Genomic DNA, 18,747 nt, shown 5'->3' on the forward strand with positions numbered 1-18,747 from the left:
CGAGGTCCTGATATACCAATCTGCAGAGGAGTGAGACAAGGCGACCCCCTCTCACCCAAATTATTTATACTAGTATTACAACAAATTTTCGATAATATCAACTGGCAGTCGATGGGGATAAGAGTAAATCAAGACCGACTTACTCACCTCAGATTCGCGGACGATATTGTCCTATTTGCTGAAACAAGTAAAGAACTAGAAATAATGATAAATATCTTAAATAAAGAAAGCGAAAAGGTTGGACTAAAAATGAACGAGAATAAAACAAAGGTAATGACGAACACCCACAGAAATGCTATAAACCTGAACGGAAAGCCACTTGAATATGTGAAAAACTATATATACCTAGGGAAACAAATATCATTCGAAGATAATAACGAAGAACAAGAGGTCGAACGGCGTATTAATATGAGCTGGAAAAAGTTCTGGTCCTTGAAGGAAATCCTAAAAGGAGATCTCCCCCTCCATATTAAGAAAACCGTCCTAGATACCTGTGTCCTACCTACTCTCACATATGGGTGCCAAACGTGGACTTACAACGCTAAAATAAAAACTAAAATAGCAGTATGCCAGAAAGCAATGGAAAGGAGTGTAATGAAAGTAAGAAGAATACAAAAAGTCAGGAGCGTACACATAAGACGTAAAACAAAAGTTATAGATGCCTTACAATATGCTCTAAAGCAGAAGTGGAGGTGGGCAGGTCATATAGCAAGATACACGGACAAAAGATGGACTTTAAAGACAACTGTATGGGAAGGACCAACTGGAAAAAGGAGAAGAGGGCGCCCCAAAAAAAGGTGGATAGATGATATACGAACAATAGCAGGAAATGATTGGATAAAGAAAGCTAAAGACAGAGAGGTCTGGAAAAAGCTGGAGGAGGCCTTTACCCGAGAAGGGGTTCCGATCAATGGTAACGAAGAAAGCGACAGCAATTAATATATTAACGCATTTTTTTTTTTTTTAGTTTATAATATTATGTTAGTTTTTAAGTTTAAAAATTGCTTGTACGTTATGTTATTTTTTTTATTTGGATTGGAAATAAACAGGCTTATTATTATATATATCCCTATATTTCTACGGGAACGGGAACCACGCGGGAGAAACCGCGCGGCGTCAGCTAGTACGGGATATAGCTGGGGGATAATGAAAAATATAACGACTTATGCACACATACATAGTTATAAAAAATACTGTATTTGGTGCAAAGACTACCTAATTGAGCTACTTAAAGTAATCATTTGTTCCGGTATGACAAAAAGATTTTGATGCATTAGCTATTACGAAATTTTCAATTAAATTTTACTTTTGCAGTATACAAAAGGCGGCCTTATCGCTACGTAGCAATTTCTTTCAAACAACCTTGCGTCTAGACCAAGGTATTAATTTAAGTCATGCCTTTAGTTCTATATTATGGCTATATGTATGGCTGACCTTACTACTTAATATGGCAAGATGTTACAAAACGTCTGGCAAGTTAGGAAAGATCTTGTGATATCCAAACTACTTAAAAAACTATTTTCATACTAAAAACTAGAATAACAATTTGCTAAACTGTAAAAAGTGTGTGTAGGGTTGCCATACTGTTTGTTTAATGGATGACGTGATTTCTAATACTAGTTGACGTCGCGCGGTTTCACCCGCGTGGTTCCCGTTCCCGTAGAAATACGGGGATAATATATAGCCTATAGCCTTCCTCGATAAATGAGCTATCTAACACTGAAAAAATTTTTCAAATCGGACCAGTAGTTCCAGCGATTAGCGCATTCAATCAAACACACAAACTCTTCAGCTTTATAATATTAGTAAATACTAGTTGTTGTCTTTTTCACACGAAGATCAAATTAATTCAAATTATTACAAAAAGTCTGAATAATGGCGATTTGTTTCATTTGTCTAAAGATGCAAACATTTAACTTCTTTTTTTATTCTTTACAAGTTAGCCCTTGACTACAATCTCACCTGATGGTAAGTGATGATACAATCAAAGATGGAAGCGGCTTAACTTGTTAGGAGGAGGATGAAAATCCACACTCCTTTCGGTTTCTACGCGACATCGTACTGGAACGCTAAATCGCTTGGCGGTACACGTCTTTGTAGGTAGGGTGGTAACTAGCCACGGCCAAAGCCTCCCAGCCAGACCTGGACCAATTAAAAAAACCTCAACCGGCCCAGCTAGGGATCGAACCCAGGACCTCCGTCTTGTAAATCCACCGCGCATACCACTGCGCCACGGAGGTCGGCAAAAAATCTATAGTTAAACACGTATTAGTCTAATCCCCTGTATAATGATGATGATGGTGAATACCTGCCAACCCTAGCTGTAATTTCGCTTATCGACACAGGGGGAGAGTGGGGCAAACAGGGTGCGTAGGTAATTAATAACTTGGTACACATTTGTGTGGATAAGTGACCATGTTTCGATGCTAATTAACCCGCGTAAAGTATACTAATTATTACGTTAATTACGTTAGATAAACAGTTTAAAGTAATGCAAAGTTTTGTTTAAACATTTGGTTTGTACTCATGGGGCACCATTTGTCTCACAATGTCATATTTACACAATTTTACTTTTATTCTTTCTTTTTGTTTCGTAGCATATTTCATCCGATAAGTAACAATTACCATGCTTATTACTGCACTAGCAATCGTCCCGGGGCTTCATCCACGCGGTTCCTTTCTCGTGGGAATTTGGGGATAAAATATAGCCTATGTTACTCGCTGATACTGAACCTTTCCATTGGTGATGATTTAAAAAATGTTCTGTTGTCTCGGTCTTTTTGTAACAAACAAAAAAGAAAACCAAATCAATTTATGATATTAGTCTAGATTGCTTATGACAAGAATTGGTTCCTGATAGAATGATGTGAGGGTAAATGACATTTTTTTTTTACATTATGAGGCATTGACAGGACATAGACTAGCGGCAACTTTCAAGAGTGAAACGAACTGTCACCCGCACCATTCTACATGAAACGAACTGTAAGAATTTGATATGTACCTGCATTAAATGAGAAACAAATATCTTAGCATTCCAAGGTAGAGAGAAAAACTTCGAGCAGAGTCCCGGACTTGTGACTACAGGATGTAGGGTTAAGAAATTCCTTGACGATCGAGTAATAGTCCCCTCCTCCGTTCGTGTTGTTCTCCCAATCAAGCAATTAGATAACGTAATTGATGATTCTTAATAAATATTGAACATACACAAAATTTACTGAGAAAATATCCAATTGACTTTGAAATTCTTCAATGAATCTCAGAATAAATTATCTGAGTTATAATTATAGTTAACATAAGTAGCTATTAGCTATATTAGCTAGCTATAGACACACACAATACTCTGTATTTTATTCATAAAGAAGGTACATAAGAATAAAATAAAACCGTATCTAAACATTTGCCACATATTTGGCTCTCAATATGGCATAGTTCGCAAACATTAAACGTCGTTGACCTACGAATTTATATACTAAGACAATGATAATTTTATACTATAGATAGGTTACGTCCCTATAAAATCAATACAAAAAGTGATCCGAATTTAGCTACACCACTGAGCGCACACATGCACAATTTTATCTTTATTTCCATTATATATTGATGTATATACTAGCTGACGTCGCGCGGTTTCACCCGCGTGGTTCTCGTTCCCGTATGAATACGGGGATAATAAATAGCTATAACCTTCCTCGATAAATGGGCTATCTAACACTGAAAGAATTTTTCAAATCGGACCAATAGTTCCTGAGATTAGCGCGTTCAATCAAACAAACAAACTCTTCATCTTTATACAATTAGTATAGATAGTGTTTACAGTTCCTGAACACACAACTCGACATTGTAGACAATATTTAGTTATTATTTGTTTAAATAACGTACGTTGTTTAATAATTGACGGCCTCCGTGGCACAGTGGTATGCGCAGTGGACTTACTAGACGGAGGTCCTGGGTTCGATCCCCGGCTGGACCGATTGAGGTTTTCTTAATTGGTCCAGGTCTGGCTGGTGGGAGGCTTTGACCGGGGCTAGTTACCACCCTACCGACAAAGACGTACCGCCAAGCGATTTAGCATTCCGGTACGATGTCGTGTTGAAACCGAAAGGGGTGTGGATTTTCATCCTCCTCCTAACAAGTTAGCCCGCTTCCATCTTAGATTCATCATCATCACTTACCATCAAGTGAGATTGTAGTCAAGGGCTAACTTGTAAAAAAAAGCGACTAAATGAAATTAAGTCAATTTTCCATATTTGTCTGCCTCAGTGCCCCATCCACGAGCGGCTTTAGGGTAGGAGACTACCCTAAGGATCCAAGACTTGATTGATACTTGAAGGCTCAGTCTTAATAAGTCACTCAGGGGGCGGTGCACCAAGCTATGGTTGGAGCTTCTAAACGTGACAAGGGTATTCACAGAAGAACCAAAGTCACCGACATAGCTCAGCGAATCGCGAAGCTGAAGTGGCAATGGGTAGGGCACATAGTTCGAAGAGCCGATGGACGTTAGGGTCCCAAGGTGCTGGAATGGCGACCACCCACTAAATGGGAGGATATCAAGCGAGATGCGGGATTTGTGAAAAATTGAATTTCACGCTGATGAAGTCGCGGGTTTTCGCTAGTAATCTATACTTATAATAATAAATAAATAAATTTTTGTTCTTAAGGGTTTCAATGGGAAAGAGGCGCTGCAAAAATCTCGCCAATGGCGCTGGTAATGCAAAATCCGGCACTAGCCCGATCTCTAGTATAAAATATCATTGGACTAGGATATATAGGTGTGTAGTTAGAGCTAGCGATATGTTTGCGGTTAACATGCCTCCTCCATGCAGAATAAAGAGAATTACATACTTGCTTGTCGCAATGGAAAGTCAACCTAAGGTTTAACATTATAGAGCTTCAATTGCAATAAATCATTGTCTATTATATTACGTTCTTGTTTCTTATATATTATTTAATTACAGTAAACTGCTGTCTCACGTGATAGCAAAAATGTAAATATTGTTTTGTTTACACAGAGAAAGGTACAATTAAATCAATTATAGAGTAAACTAGCAAATGCCATGACTCTCTCTGCAAAAAAAAATTAGCATAAACTCAAGCAACTATTTGTATGTATGTGTAGTTAGCCCTTGAATACAATCTCTCCCATCTGATGGTAAGTGATGATGCAATCTAAAATGGAAGCCGGCTAACTTGTTAAGGGGAGGATAAAAATCCACACCCCTTCAGGTTTCTACACGACATCGTACCAGAACAGTAAATCGCTTGGCAGTACATCTTTGCCAGCAGGGTGGTAACTAACGGCGGCCAAAGCCTCCCACTAGCCAAACTACCATCATGCGATTTCTCTTAGTCATCCGTTAGAATACCTTGAATATATTATGCTTCGGATTGAAATCGTACATATCCATGCTGCTTAACGGAGAATATGCCAAAGATGTCCCCTGAATATTTTGGATTCAGGATTAGTATGTCCACAATATTCGTGTCCTTTATATCCCGGATTGGAATCGGATCACGTAAGCGAATCTTAATATTTTTTGGGCCCTGAAAAAAATTATTCAGAACAATTTCGTGAGATTCATGGCGAGTCGGACAAAACTATGAAGAAAACTATGGTGGTGGAACGTTTTCTTTTCAAGCCATCTTCCAGCCTGCGATACGTCTGGTAGTAAGTATATATAATTGTCTAATATTTTAAAGGCAAAAATTTGTGCTCGTATGTTTGCGCTCCTACTGAAGCGATTTGGCTTTGTTGTATAAAATAAAGAAATGCAACTCTCAGAGAAACCTCTAAGTAGGTGTAAAACATGCTTGTAAATTCACTGACTACCATAATTATTGATTACTCTTTGATAATTGTGATGGTTCATCCTACCCACCTCTACCCAATAAGGCAATAATTTTGTTTTGCAGCTTTTATCCCGACAACCCATATTAATGCAACATGGTGAATCTAAGCTCCATATCCCTTCTCCTATACGAAGAGAGTCTATCTAAGGCCATTAAAATAGGCCGATAATGACTGCAGCTTTTATGAACTAGTCCCTTAAACATAAAAAAAAAACCAAACGCATAAAAAGAAGGCACTTTATTTGATCTAAAAAACTCTAAAACAAGAATCGTTAGATCGTCAAATCCCCGCTGAGAGGAGTTATAAAATACTTGTAAAACCACATCAAGTGGCTCCTCATAGTCGTAAGCTTCAAAGAAAATCACTTATTTTTACGCGCGTCTGCGAGAAAAGGCCTCCATTGATTCTTTATTAATAACTAGCGGACGCCCGCGTGGGATTCAGTTCTTCACAAATCCGGCGGGAACCATGGATTTTTCCGGAATGAAAAGTAGCCTAAATGTTAATAGAGTAAAATCTATTTATTGATGATATAATTGTTCAGAGTAAAATCTATTTCCATTCCAAATTTCAGACCAATCGCTTTAGTATTCGCAGCGTAAAGGAGGAACATAAACATACTTACACACACACAAACTTTCGCCTTTATAATACACTAGTAAATGCCCGCGACTTCGCCCGCGTGGAAATTCACCACTTTAGGGGTTGAGTTTTAAAAATTCTTGAATAACGTTATATTTCTGATTTTTTTGTTGATTTATGAACAAATTTTTAAAACTGTAACTCTAAAACTTAAGGACTTTCCATACAAACTTTCAACCCCTATTTTATCCCTTTGAATTGATCAAAATCCGTTCTCAGCGGATGCCTACGGCATAACATCTACCTGTATGCCAAATTTCAGCCCGAGCCGTCCAGTGGTTTGGGCTGTGCGTTCATAGATCACTATGTCAGTCAGAGTTATATTTAGATTAGAAGAATAAAAGTTTTAAATATTGGATAGAAGGCGTTCACTTTGCGGAAGTTCATCATGATTATATAATGATTTATTTATTTGCTATCATCTCTACAACTTTGCAATTGCACGTTGTAGAGTCAACATCTCCTGAGGATGCTCCGGGGTGAAACGTACGTAGAGAGTATTCTGTCGGACTGTGACCTTGTCGCATGGGTTCGTCGGCTTTTCGCGGATGATAGTAAAATAAATTAACCATTATATAATAATAAAAGTTTTGTTCAAGGTACTTGATATGAAATTTATATGAGAGCTAACTATATGTCCATCTTTATGTAACAACTTTTATTTGAAACATTGATGTAAATTATGGTTTCCGATTTCAGCCAAATTGCAGGAGCATTATAGAAGCAAATGGTATGCTCGATAGCACTAGCTTTCGTTGCATGCGGCCACATTAGCGTATAGTCTAGGATGCGGCGTTAGAAATTTATGTGTGACTGTAAATATTATACATCATATATTTCTCATCACAAATTAATAACAGATGAGTGTATATATCTCTTATACCGGATCTCGTACTAGCAGTGAGTGATCAGGGTTGCCACCGTATTAATCTTAATAACACTATTGTTATTAAGATTTCTATGGTTGCCACCAACTTTTAGAAGGACAAAAAAAAGGTAACTAAATTAAAACAATTATTATCTTTTTCTCTTCCCAAGATAATATGTCGTTGGCACAATATTATACCTACTGAGGTAGATAAACTATACCGTTGCATTGTATAGCTTGCTTTATATATTCAGCTTGAAACTTTAACACATCTCTTGTACAAAGGCAGCCTTATGCTTCTATTAACATGTCAAATTAGGGAGGGCGTTAAACGCATCACAAGACTCACCGCAACATGTTACCCTGTCTTTGCCATACAATATACAAAGCTTTTATTTAACAAAATACCTTATATACATACATTTAAGGTTCGATTTTCCATTTACGTGTAACAAGATAATTTCTATCAGTTTAACTGCAGTAGGAAGTGCTAAAGAAAATTGGCTTTTATTGTATGTCTGTTAGAGTTGAATTTTAATTTAAGTTTTAAATTACAGTAGGTCGGGGAAACTTAATTTGTATTAAATTGGTGAATTCCACATTTTGTAGACAACCCCGGTAGAATTAAAGTGTTAAATATAGCTATATGTTATCACTAGCCAACGCCCGCGACTTCGTCCGACTTTTTTTTCTTCTTTCGAAGACTTTCCATACAAAGTATCAACCCCTGTTTCACCCCTTTCTTGCGAAATAACTCTCACATCATCATCAACCCATATTCGGCTCACTGCTGAGCTCGAATCTCCACTCAGAATAAGAGGCATTAGCCCAATAGTCGACCACGCTGGCCCAATGCGGATTGGCAGACTTCACACACGCAGAGAATTAAGAAAATTCTCTGTTATGTAGGTTTCCTCACGATGTTTTTCCTTCACCGTTTGAAAAACGTGATATTTAATTTCATAAAATGAAAAGTTGGAGGTGTATGCCCCGGACAGGATTTGAACCCACACCCTCCGGAATCAGAGGCAGAGGTCGTCGCTGGGCTATCACGGCTCTCTCATACTCACAAGTAAAATAAAAGCTTGTAAAGTAGTAATAGCTTGTAAGGTAGCACATATATTATAATGGAAATGTAACTTAAATGAATAAATAAATAAATAAATAGTTACCTTTAATAAATCGGAACCTTCATTAAAATAAAACACAGGGATACCTACACAAACGTAACGGATAACTTTCACAACGATCAAAGCTAATGAGACGCTGACAGAGCTTTGGATCCTTCCAAATTCCAAAGTATTATGTTTATTAATGGTGCCTTCAGATGTTGAGGTCAGGGTACAATAAGGATAACGTCAGGGTATAAAACAAAATTTGATTACATACAAAATCTATACTAATATTATAATCAAAAAAATGTAAAACATACAACCGACTTTAACATTATAAAAATGCTATATAAAAAAAACTAAAAAGCGAAAAATAACATCGTATGTGCTACCTTCTCAGATTGCTCAGTGCTATCAGTTTGAAGGCAGTACCAAGGTAGTGCTGTGTTAATTAAAGCCGTTTCTGAAAGAACTGTCTGAAAATCCTTCTTTTTTTATTTAAACGGCTTGAATAATACATCACCAACTTTGTACCGCCTTCAATCTTATTTGCTGCAAATTTATTGTAGATTTTTAGTACAAACATTTTTATAATTTTGAAGTCAATTGTATTTTTTTATTAAAATCAAATCAAATCAAATCAAAAATCATTTATTTCAAGTAGGCTCAGTTTACAAGCACTTTTGACACGTCAGTTGACTATTTGTAAAGATTCTACCACCGGTTCGGAAGGCAGGTTCTGCTGAGAAGATACCGGCAAGAAACTCAACAGTTGCTCTTTTGAAAAAGTCATACAGTATTATAATTTACAATTAATAACAATTACTGTTTACATTTTTTATAGTTTTACTTCCTGTGTGACGGTGGAAGCTGATCCAACGGCCTCCAAGCATCTTTATCATTAAGGAACTCATCAATGTTGTAGTACCCTCGACTAAGTAGATGTTTTTTAACACATTGCTTAAAGCTATGCATTGGCAGGTCCATCACAGTCTTGGGGATCTTATTATAGAAGAGTACACCCAAACCTACAAAAGATTTTTTTACTCTTTGGAGACGATATGCAGAAATAACTAACTTATGCCCGTGTCTAGTAAGACGTGGGTTTAAATCTCCTTTTCGTTTGTACAAATTAATATTTTGTCTTACATATACTATACTGTTATATATATATTGACAGGCTACTGTTAGTATACCTATTTCTTTAAACTTTTGACGGAGGGACTCGCGTGATTTTAATTGATATATTGCTCGAATTGCTCTTTTTTGAAGAACAAATATAGATTGTATATCGGCAGCCTTGCCCCACAATAAAATACCGTAAGACATTACGCTGTGAAAGTACGCAAAATAAACAAGCCTAGCTGTATCAACATCAGTAAACTGTCTTATTTTTCTCACGGCAAATGCCGCTGAGCTAAGTTTACCAGACAGTTTTTCTATATGAGCACCCCACTGAAGTTTACAATCCAAGGTCACTCCCAGGAAAACTGTGGAACTCTCCATTTCCAGTGTTTCACCATCGATCATTATAGACTTATCTAATTTTTTAACATTTGGCAATGAAAACTCAATACATTTAGTTTTCTTGGCATTCAAAAGTAGATTATTTGCAGTGAACCAATGCGACACATGCGATATGGCACGGTTTACGTCGTCAGAGTTATCTTTATTTCTGTCGGACTTAAAAATTAAGGATGTGTCATCAGCAAACAGTACAATCTCACATATGCCGCTGACATGGTATGGTAAATCGTTTATGTACACTAAAAATAGAAAAGGACCCAGAATTGAACCCTGTGGGACGCCCATTATGGTAGTGGAACCGTGCGACTTTATATCATTTATGCATACCTTCTGCGTTCTATCACTGAGATAAGAGGCAATGAGATCGAGTGCAACACTTTTGATGCCATAGTGGCTTAACTTGAGTAGAAGGGTGTTATGGTCAACACAATCGAACGCCTTGGACAGATCACAGAACACACCAATAGCATTCTTAGAACCTTCCCATGCTTCATAAATATGTTTTAAAAGTTTAGCCCCTGCATCAGTTGTATTGCGACCTTTTGTAAAACCATACTGTTCAGGATGAAACAAGTTATTTAAATTAAAATGACATAAAAGTTGATTTAATATGATTTTTTCAAAGACCTTGCTAAGTGTTGGCAATATTGTAATCGGTCTATAATTATTAAGATCTGATTTGTCTCCTGATTTAAAAAGTGGTATCAATTTGCCATGCTTCATTAGGTTCGGAAAAATACCTAAGTCCACACATTCATTAAAAATAATGGCTAAGTGGGGAGCAATTACATCAATTATATTAGATATTACTTTCACTGACTGTTAGAATATCAACATTAAAATCGCCGCAAATCAATATTTGTTTGGAAGATGTGCACAATCGCCTCATTACATCTTCCATTACCTCTTCAAATTGATCAAAGTCAGCAGGAGGGGGTCTGTACACGCATACTATAATAATTTGTTCCAACTCCACACAAGAAAGTTCAACAATGCATTCCACAGAAAGACGAACTATATCTTTTCTATCCTTACATTTTAAGTTATTATGTAAGAAAATTAAGGAGCCACCATGACCAGCCCTTCTGAAGAACACACTTGACAATGAATAATTATTAATATTAAGAACTGACAGCTGTGAGTTAGTGAGCCAATGCTCCGTAATACATAATATGTGTATATTGAATTTTTCTACAAATAGTTCAACTTCTAACTCCTTGCCGTTGATGCTCTGTATGTTTTGGTGTACAAGGTTAATGTTACAGTGCATCTCCGTTGTCGTATCTTCTAGTTTAAAAAATTTTCAATTGTAACAGTACCAGGATTGGTACTGCGGTCAGGTATAGAAATATTTGTACTATTAGTACAGGTTGTAAAAATGTCAAAAGACTGCGTTACAATACTTGTAACTGGATCGGTTAAATTACAATTAACAATTGAGACAGTACTATCATTCGTACTCTGGTCAATAGAAACATAACTACTATTATTACATGTCATATTAATGTCAATAGACTGTGTTACAACACTTGTAACTGACTCGTTTAAGTTGTAAGCCAACAGAGAGGCAACATGCTGCTTAAATTTTTATTTTTCCATTTTAGTAATACCATGTTATAAGTGTTAAAATGATTAGTACGGTGATACAATCAACCAAACCAATTTTAAAAATACTACTTTAACCTTTACTTGCATACATCATTCCCCGTTCTTTGTTTGTGTTGACCCATCTAGATGTAAAGTTCTTATCAATATAAATTAATCAAGCCCAAATTACAAGATATCTACTGTAAACCGTTGAGGAGCTACCTTAGCTGCCCTTCGTCTCCATCACCAGACCCCTAATGACAGTCACATCATATTCAGATGTAAAGTTCTCATCAATACAAGTTCATCAAACCCAAACATAAGGTAGCCACTGTAAACCGTTGAGGAGTTACCTTAACTGTGCCTCGTTTCCTTCACCACACCCATAATGACAGTCACAACCCTTCTAGACGTAAAATGCTTATCAATACAAATTAATTAAGCCCACACAAGGTAACTGTTGTAAATCGATGAGGCGTTCCCTCATCTGTGCTTCGGTTTCATCATCAAATTGACACCAGACCTTCATTGATTTGTAGTGCTTTTAAATACTTAGTGAAAACATTAAGAAACGCACTAGTTGTCCCTATAATATTCGAAAGTAAAAAGAAACGTTTTTTTGCGTGAAGCGTGAACGTAAAGCGAAATTTGTGAAGATGAGAAAAAAAATAAAAACAAGGCTATTTATTTACTCGCTGGGAATGTAGCTTTTCATTTGAAAATCGGTTTAATGGGGTTAGGCGTAAAAGCGTAACAAACGAACGAACTCACTTTCCAATAATCATATTATGAGTATTAGTTTATAGGTACCTACTCATACATTTCTGCAGGACACAAGTTAAATCCCAATATATTATGCCCTTTCAGGACAATGTCCGGAAGTCCCTGACAATGACAAGTATCAACAGACCCTAACAAACGCTCTTCGGTTTACGACTTAAGCCCGGACGTCAAAGGCTTCCATTTGTATTATAATCTGAGGCCACTTTTATTATACCTAGTGGGTTATTGTCTCTTTAAAGTGCCCTTCAATTTCATTTATTTGTATGAACTAGCGGACGCCCGCGACTTCGTTCGCGTGGAAATCACTGTAAACTTTGAAGCCCTATTTCACCGCTTTAGGGGTAAAATTTTAAAAATTTATGAATTATATTTCGTTTTTTTTGATTTATGAACAAATTTTTAAAACCGTAACTCTAAAAAAATGAAGGACTTTCCACACAAACTTTCAACCCCTAATTTCACCCCCTTTTTATTTTCGCAATAAAAAGTATCCTGTAACCTTCTCCGTATTATGGTCTCAAACCGTGCCAAGTTTCATTTGAATTCGTAAACTAGTTTCAACGTGATGCCCGAATTACAAAAAAACACGGACAGACAGACAGACAGACAAACAGACAAAAAACACAACAGTAGCGCTAGTATCATGGGCACTTAGCAATATTAAAAAGCATGGGCATATTGTTTATTCTGTGCCCATACTCAATCTAAGTGCCCGGCGCAAGTTGCTTAGCTACCCACAATCGCACAAAAGCCGACCGCTGATTAAATTCCGCTATCCGCTCCCCTTGAGCCACGGTCGGTCGGCTTTAGATAATGTTTGGTACAAGTTATAAGATATGAGCGAGTTTCATCATTATCAATCTATTTTATCGGCCTACTAAGGGTCAAGCCTCCCTCCTTAAAAGAAAGGGAATATGAAGGTTAGATCCACCCCGCTGCTACAATGCGGGTTGGCGCGCTTAGGGTGATAATGGTAAATTCATTAACAACCATTACAAGATGTTAAAGATGATGACCACCACCGCCTTAACGTGCTCTCCGAGGCATAGGGACTCCTTCAACTTCCTAACTTATAACTGAATTTTTACTGAAAATGTCTTTAAATAAAGAAAACTCAGTATTTTATAGACCTTTATGATCTAAATTGCATGTTTTTATAAGTAAAAAACGTGCAATTTGGACTATAATGGCTGATGATGGTAATGATGATGATACTGTAAGCAGTATCATGGTCATCAACATCAGCCATTATTCATCTACTGCTGGACATAGGCCTCTTTTAATCAGCGGCAGCCCGCACTATCTTTAGCTTTTTGCATCCAATGGCAGCCGCGAGTACCTTTGTGGCGATGCATTAATATTTAGGTTATATAATAATTGTAAGTTATTTATAACTCTTTAAGCTGCATTGTACAAAAACCACGCAACATTCCTTTGTGTTAGAATTACGTAACGCAGATGGAATATCAACCCTTGTCGAAGCATCCACTTAGCCAATAACAATTCGACAGGAGTTTCGACACACAGGCGCCAATTCGATTCTCCAATAAGAGCCGTTATATTTCGGGATACAATAATCCTTTGTTTGTAAAGTATTATAAATACTTAATCTTGGCCCCACTAGGGCAGAGTAAGTTAAACGGCTTAACCGGCTACCACGCTTACGGCTAAATCGCGTCTCTGATTTCAACGTCATAAATGCGTCACATACGCATTCGATTTATCTTTGATATTTAGCGGATGGGGAGAAGAGAGGACCTCTGCCTTTGATTCCGCTGGAGGGCGTAGTCCGAACCCAGTCTAACTTTTCAGGAATTCCATAACCCACAAGTTAACTTGGTCACAAGTCCTGGACTTTGCTCGGAGTTTAATTTTTTACCACGCGATGGACCCGGCACCCTCACGGTGAATCCATGGATCAGTCGTGACCTCTCTCGCACATCAGGTGTGATCACAGTCGAAGTCTAAGGTTAACAACGCATATTCGGCTCACTGTTGAGCACTAGTCTCCTCTCAGAATAAGAGGGGTCAAACCTTAATCCACCACGCTGGTGTGACGCACCAATGTGACAGACTTCCCACGCCTAGAGAATTAAGAAAATTCTCAGGTATGAATATTTTTCCTTCACCATTTGAGACACGTGATACTTAATTTCTTAAAAGGCACATTTATCTGAAAAGTTGCATGCCCGGACCGGATTAAACACAGAGGTCATATCCACTGGGCTATCACGGCTCTGGTTGTGTGCATTTTAAGAAATTAAATATCACCTGTCTCAAACGGTGAAGGAAAAACATCGTGAGGAAACCTAATATTTTTCTTAATTCTCTTCGTGTGTGAAGTCTGCCAATCCGCATCGGGCCAGTGTGGCTTTTATTAGCCTAACCCCTCTCGGTCTGAAAAGAGACTCGTGGTCAACAGTGAGCCGAATATGGGTCGTTAATGATGACGTAAATATTTACGGTTCCGGTGCAATGCTACGTAAAAACCGTCACATGAACACATAGAATGATCTTGTACCTCTGCGAAGTAAGCCCGCTTTCATCTTAGACCGCATCGTCGATTAACATCAGATGAGATCGTAAAACCGTGATAGCCCAGTGGATACGACCTCTGCCTCCGATTCCGAAGGGTGTAGTTTCGAATCCGGTCCAAGACATGCACCTCCAACTTTTCACTTGTGTGGATTTAAAGAAATTAAATATCACGTGTCTCAAACGGTGAAGGTAGAACATCGTGATCAAAGTTGCATACCAGAGAATTTTCTTTGTTATCTGCGTGTGTGAAGTCTGCCAATCCGCATTGGGCCAGCGTGGTGGGCAATTGGCCTAACCCCTCTCATTCTGAGCGGAGACTCGAGCTCAGCTGCCAGTGAGCCCAATATGGGTTGATAATGATGAGATCGAGGGCTAACTTGTCAATGAATAAAAAGAAAATTAATTATTCACTAAACAGGATCTAATTTGAAATCCCTTGGGCACAAAATTAAACACCACTTTCAACCTGTCCAACGTAATGGATCTCTGAAGGGGAATTTATTATGTCTATCACTGTATGGCCGGGGTCCGCATATAAAATTCCTTTTTTGGAACCCTCGACTCGAAGTCAACCCGTAATCTAATAAAGTAGGGTCTCTTTAGCTCTTTTAATTTAAGTACGATCTAAATGAGAATTAATAAATACATTTGTAACGAAGTTACTTAATGCGGCTTAGAGCCAGCTACTGAGGATTCAATAAGCTCTCATGCTTGCAGCGCTAACGGGTTGACAGCCAATAAAACTGATCGTGTGTTGGTTGCAATTTGCATGACATCATGCCGGCAGCGACCAATACACGATCAGTGTTATGGGACGCATGTGAGCTTATTGAATTGTCAGTCAGCTGTCAGCTGACTCTACTGAAGTCTCTACCCATTCCCATTGGAATACGAGTATACAAATGTAACTCGCTGATAATGTAGCTACCATAGCATATAATAACGCATAGTGACGAGTTTTTATGACAACGTGATCCGAAAACTGTAAAATAAAGCCGGGTGAACCATAGACGTATGAAAACACTTATTAACATTTCACGAGTTCCGATAGATGTCGGAAACACATATGTCATCGGTTTAATATGGTGGGATGAGCCAATCAGAGTACTCTAGTACAGGCGTTAATTAATACGAACGAGGGATAGATTCGTTGATATTATGTGTAACTAAACATATCGTCATTATGATCATTCATCATCATTATCAACTCATATTCGGCTCACTGCTGAACATGAGCCTCCTCTCAGAATGAGAGGGGTAAGGCAATGTAAAATCTCCAAACCAGGAATCGAACCAAGGACCTCTTAACCATAGCTATTTTTTCGCGTAGAAACCGAAAAGGATGTGGATTTTCATCCTCCACCTACTAAGTTAGCCCGATGTCATCTTAGATTGCATCATCACTTACCATCAGGTGAGATTGTAGTCAAGGGTTAACTTGTAAAAGAATAAAAAACTGCGCCAGAGAGGTCAAAACTATACCTATACACCTATATACCTATTCAATTAAAATGAACTGAGTACCGGATTAATCGGATCAAAACCACATATTGATTATGAAATCCGGAGAGATAGTAACCCGATGTCGAAACGGCTTCCTTCATCCAGTCGAGGACCCCGCACAGGGCTGTCAACTACCAAATTTTAAAGTATAAACTAAATAGAACTTAAAGTTAGATAAATTGTGCAAAGCACTTTTGTAATTAATTGATTAGTCAGGGATCCCTAGAATATTTTGTACATCTATGTAAGATCAGCTTTTTTACTTACGCAAATTCTTGATTCTGGTAGCTAACTGAGCAACCAGGAAATGAAAAAACTACCAGAATCAAAAATTTTCGTAAATATAAAAGTACAAAACCTACTTCCGTAGTAGGTAGAGTCGCTACAAATAGTCAGACTTGACGTTTTAAAATTGCTTTTAAAATCTGTAAATGAAATTACATTATAGTGACAGATACAGAACATGCATTATCACTAAACTCAGCTCATTTCAAAGGCAGTAGATATGCAAACATAAGTTATTGTGTCCTATTCTAAAATGGAAATTCTTTACATAATTTTCATAATAAGTTGTGGCAACCCTGGTAATAAATCTTTTTCAATTAAAGCCCTTTTGTGAGGGCAACGTTACCACCTGAATTTCTCCCCACTTGTTTAATATATTTTTCTTTAAGGAGTTTTCAGGAAAGTGGTTTTTATAAACCTTTTATATATATAATAACTAGCTGACACCGCGCGGTTTCACTCGCGTGGTTCCCGTTCCCGTAGGAATACGGGGATAATATATAGCCTTCCTCGATAAATAGGCTATTTCACTGAAAGAATATCACTGAAAGAATTTTTCAGACCAGAAGTCCCTGAGAAGCGCGTTCAATCAAACAAACTCTTCAGCTTTATAATATTAGTATAGATTCATCAATTTATTACAAAAGTGCTTTTAGAATGAATGCTGAATGTATACATTTTAATTCATAATTACTTAACTTTAAGTTATATTTAGTTTATATAGTTTTTTGTATATCAGCACAGCAGCTATCTTTTAATACCCATAGCATACGATTAACACTTACTGGGTTTTATGTACTATAATAATTAAATTTCTCCGACCGGTTTTTTCGCAAACAACGTCGCGGGCGTTACAGTGTATAATATAAAGATTTTGTGGCTGTTTATATTATTGTTTGAATTCTGATTCGGATTGCGAAATATAGAACGTTTCTTTCTTCCAAGAAATTCTCGGTAAAAATTCTCAGCTCCGAGTAGGGTAGTTCTGAGGTAGTCGTTCTTAGTCGTTATCATTAAAATCTGGTAGCAATTGTTACCAGCGTAGACATTACCAAATTAAGCCTGCCAATCTGCATTGGAGGAGCGTGGTGGATCTAAGCTCCATATCCTCTCTTTTATGACGCAAAATACTTTATACATACAATTATACATTAATATTTATAATAGTAATATTTGAATACAGCCTTCCTAATGAGTACTGTTTACCAACAAAGAAATTAGAAATGAAGGTAGAAAACGCGCGTCATTTCATAACTTATTTATTTTAAATAATGTATTATTAAATGTTATTCAAAATATAATAACTACTATCTAGTTGTTCTACGCTTATTAACCAAATTTATTTTTATTAATTCAAGAACAAGACAATTGTCTTGTCATTATCAGGTATAAAATTCAGTATCATTATTAGGTATGAAATGACTAATGCTTTATACCCTCATTTTTAATTTGTTTGTTGTTAAACAGTAGGTACTCATCAAAAAAGGGTTTGATATGTTTGACAATCATTATCAGAAAGATGACATCACTTGTTCCTCAAGGTACGGGAAAAATCTTTAAAACCCTTTCTTTTTGATACACCACTACGCATAATGGGCAAACGATGAAAAATTTTACACCAGGTGCTATAGCCTCTTTAGCTCAGTGGTAGAGCACTGGTCTCGTAAACCAGGGGTCGTGAGTTCAAACCTCACAGGAGGCACTTTGTAGCATTATTAGTCTTTTTTATTAATAAATTAAAAATATCAGGGTGCTACGTAAAGTGACTTAGGTTTAGTTTATGTTGAAGAAGAAGGTACCTAGTAGGTAGAACGTTGTTTTAGAGATAGCTAATTTTTTTACTCATTTCGTTGAAATTATGATTTTAGACGATCGTGGAAACGAAAAATCACTAAGGGCCTTACCATACTAGCGGTTTGCCAGCGTTTGAAAAGCGGAGCGGGCGCGCAGCGAATGCATCGCGAACACGTCGCGGAGGTGTGGCGGATTCGCAACGTTTCTGTCGCGGTTTTGTAGCGAATTAACGACGTATAGCACATTCAGTAACAAAATGG

The 18,747-nt window shown here is 37.3% G+C and overlaps 1 non-coding gene across 1 annotated transcript; it reads left to right on the plus strand.

Annotated features, from left to right (window-relative positions):
• The first annotated feature begins 18,323 nt into the window (after positions 1–18,323).
• Positions 18,324–18,395, plus strand: Trnat-cgu (transfer RNA threonine (anticodon CGU)). The gene has a single exon. It is a non-coding gene; the product is annotated as a tRNA-Thr (tRNA).
• The last annotated feature ends 352 nt before the right edge of the window (positions 18,396–18,747 follow it).

This window comes from Bicyclus anynana, chromosome 15 (assembly GCF_947172395.1).
Source record: "Bicyclus anynana chromosome 15, ilBicAnyn1.1, whole genome shotgun sequence".
Taxonomy (NCBI): domain Eukaryota; kingdom Metazoa; phylum Arthropoda; class Insecta; order Lepidoptera; family Nymphalidae; genus Bicyclus; species Bicyclus anynana.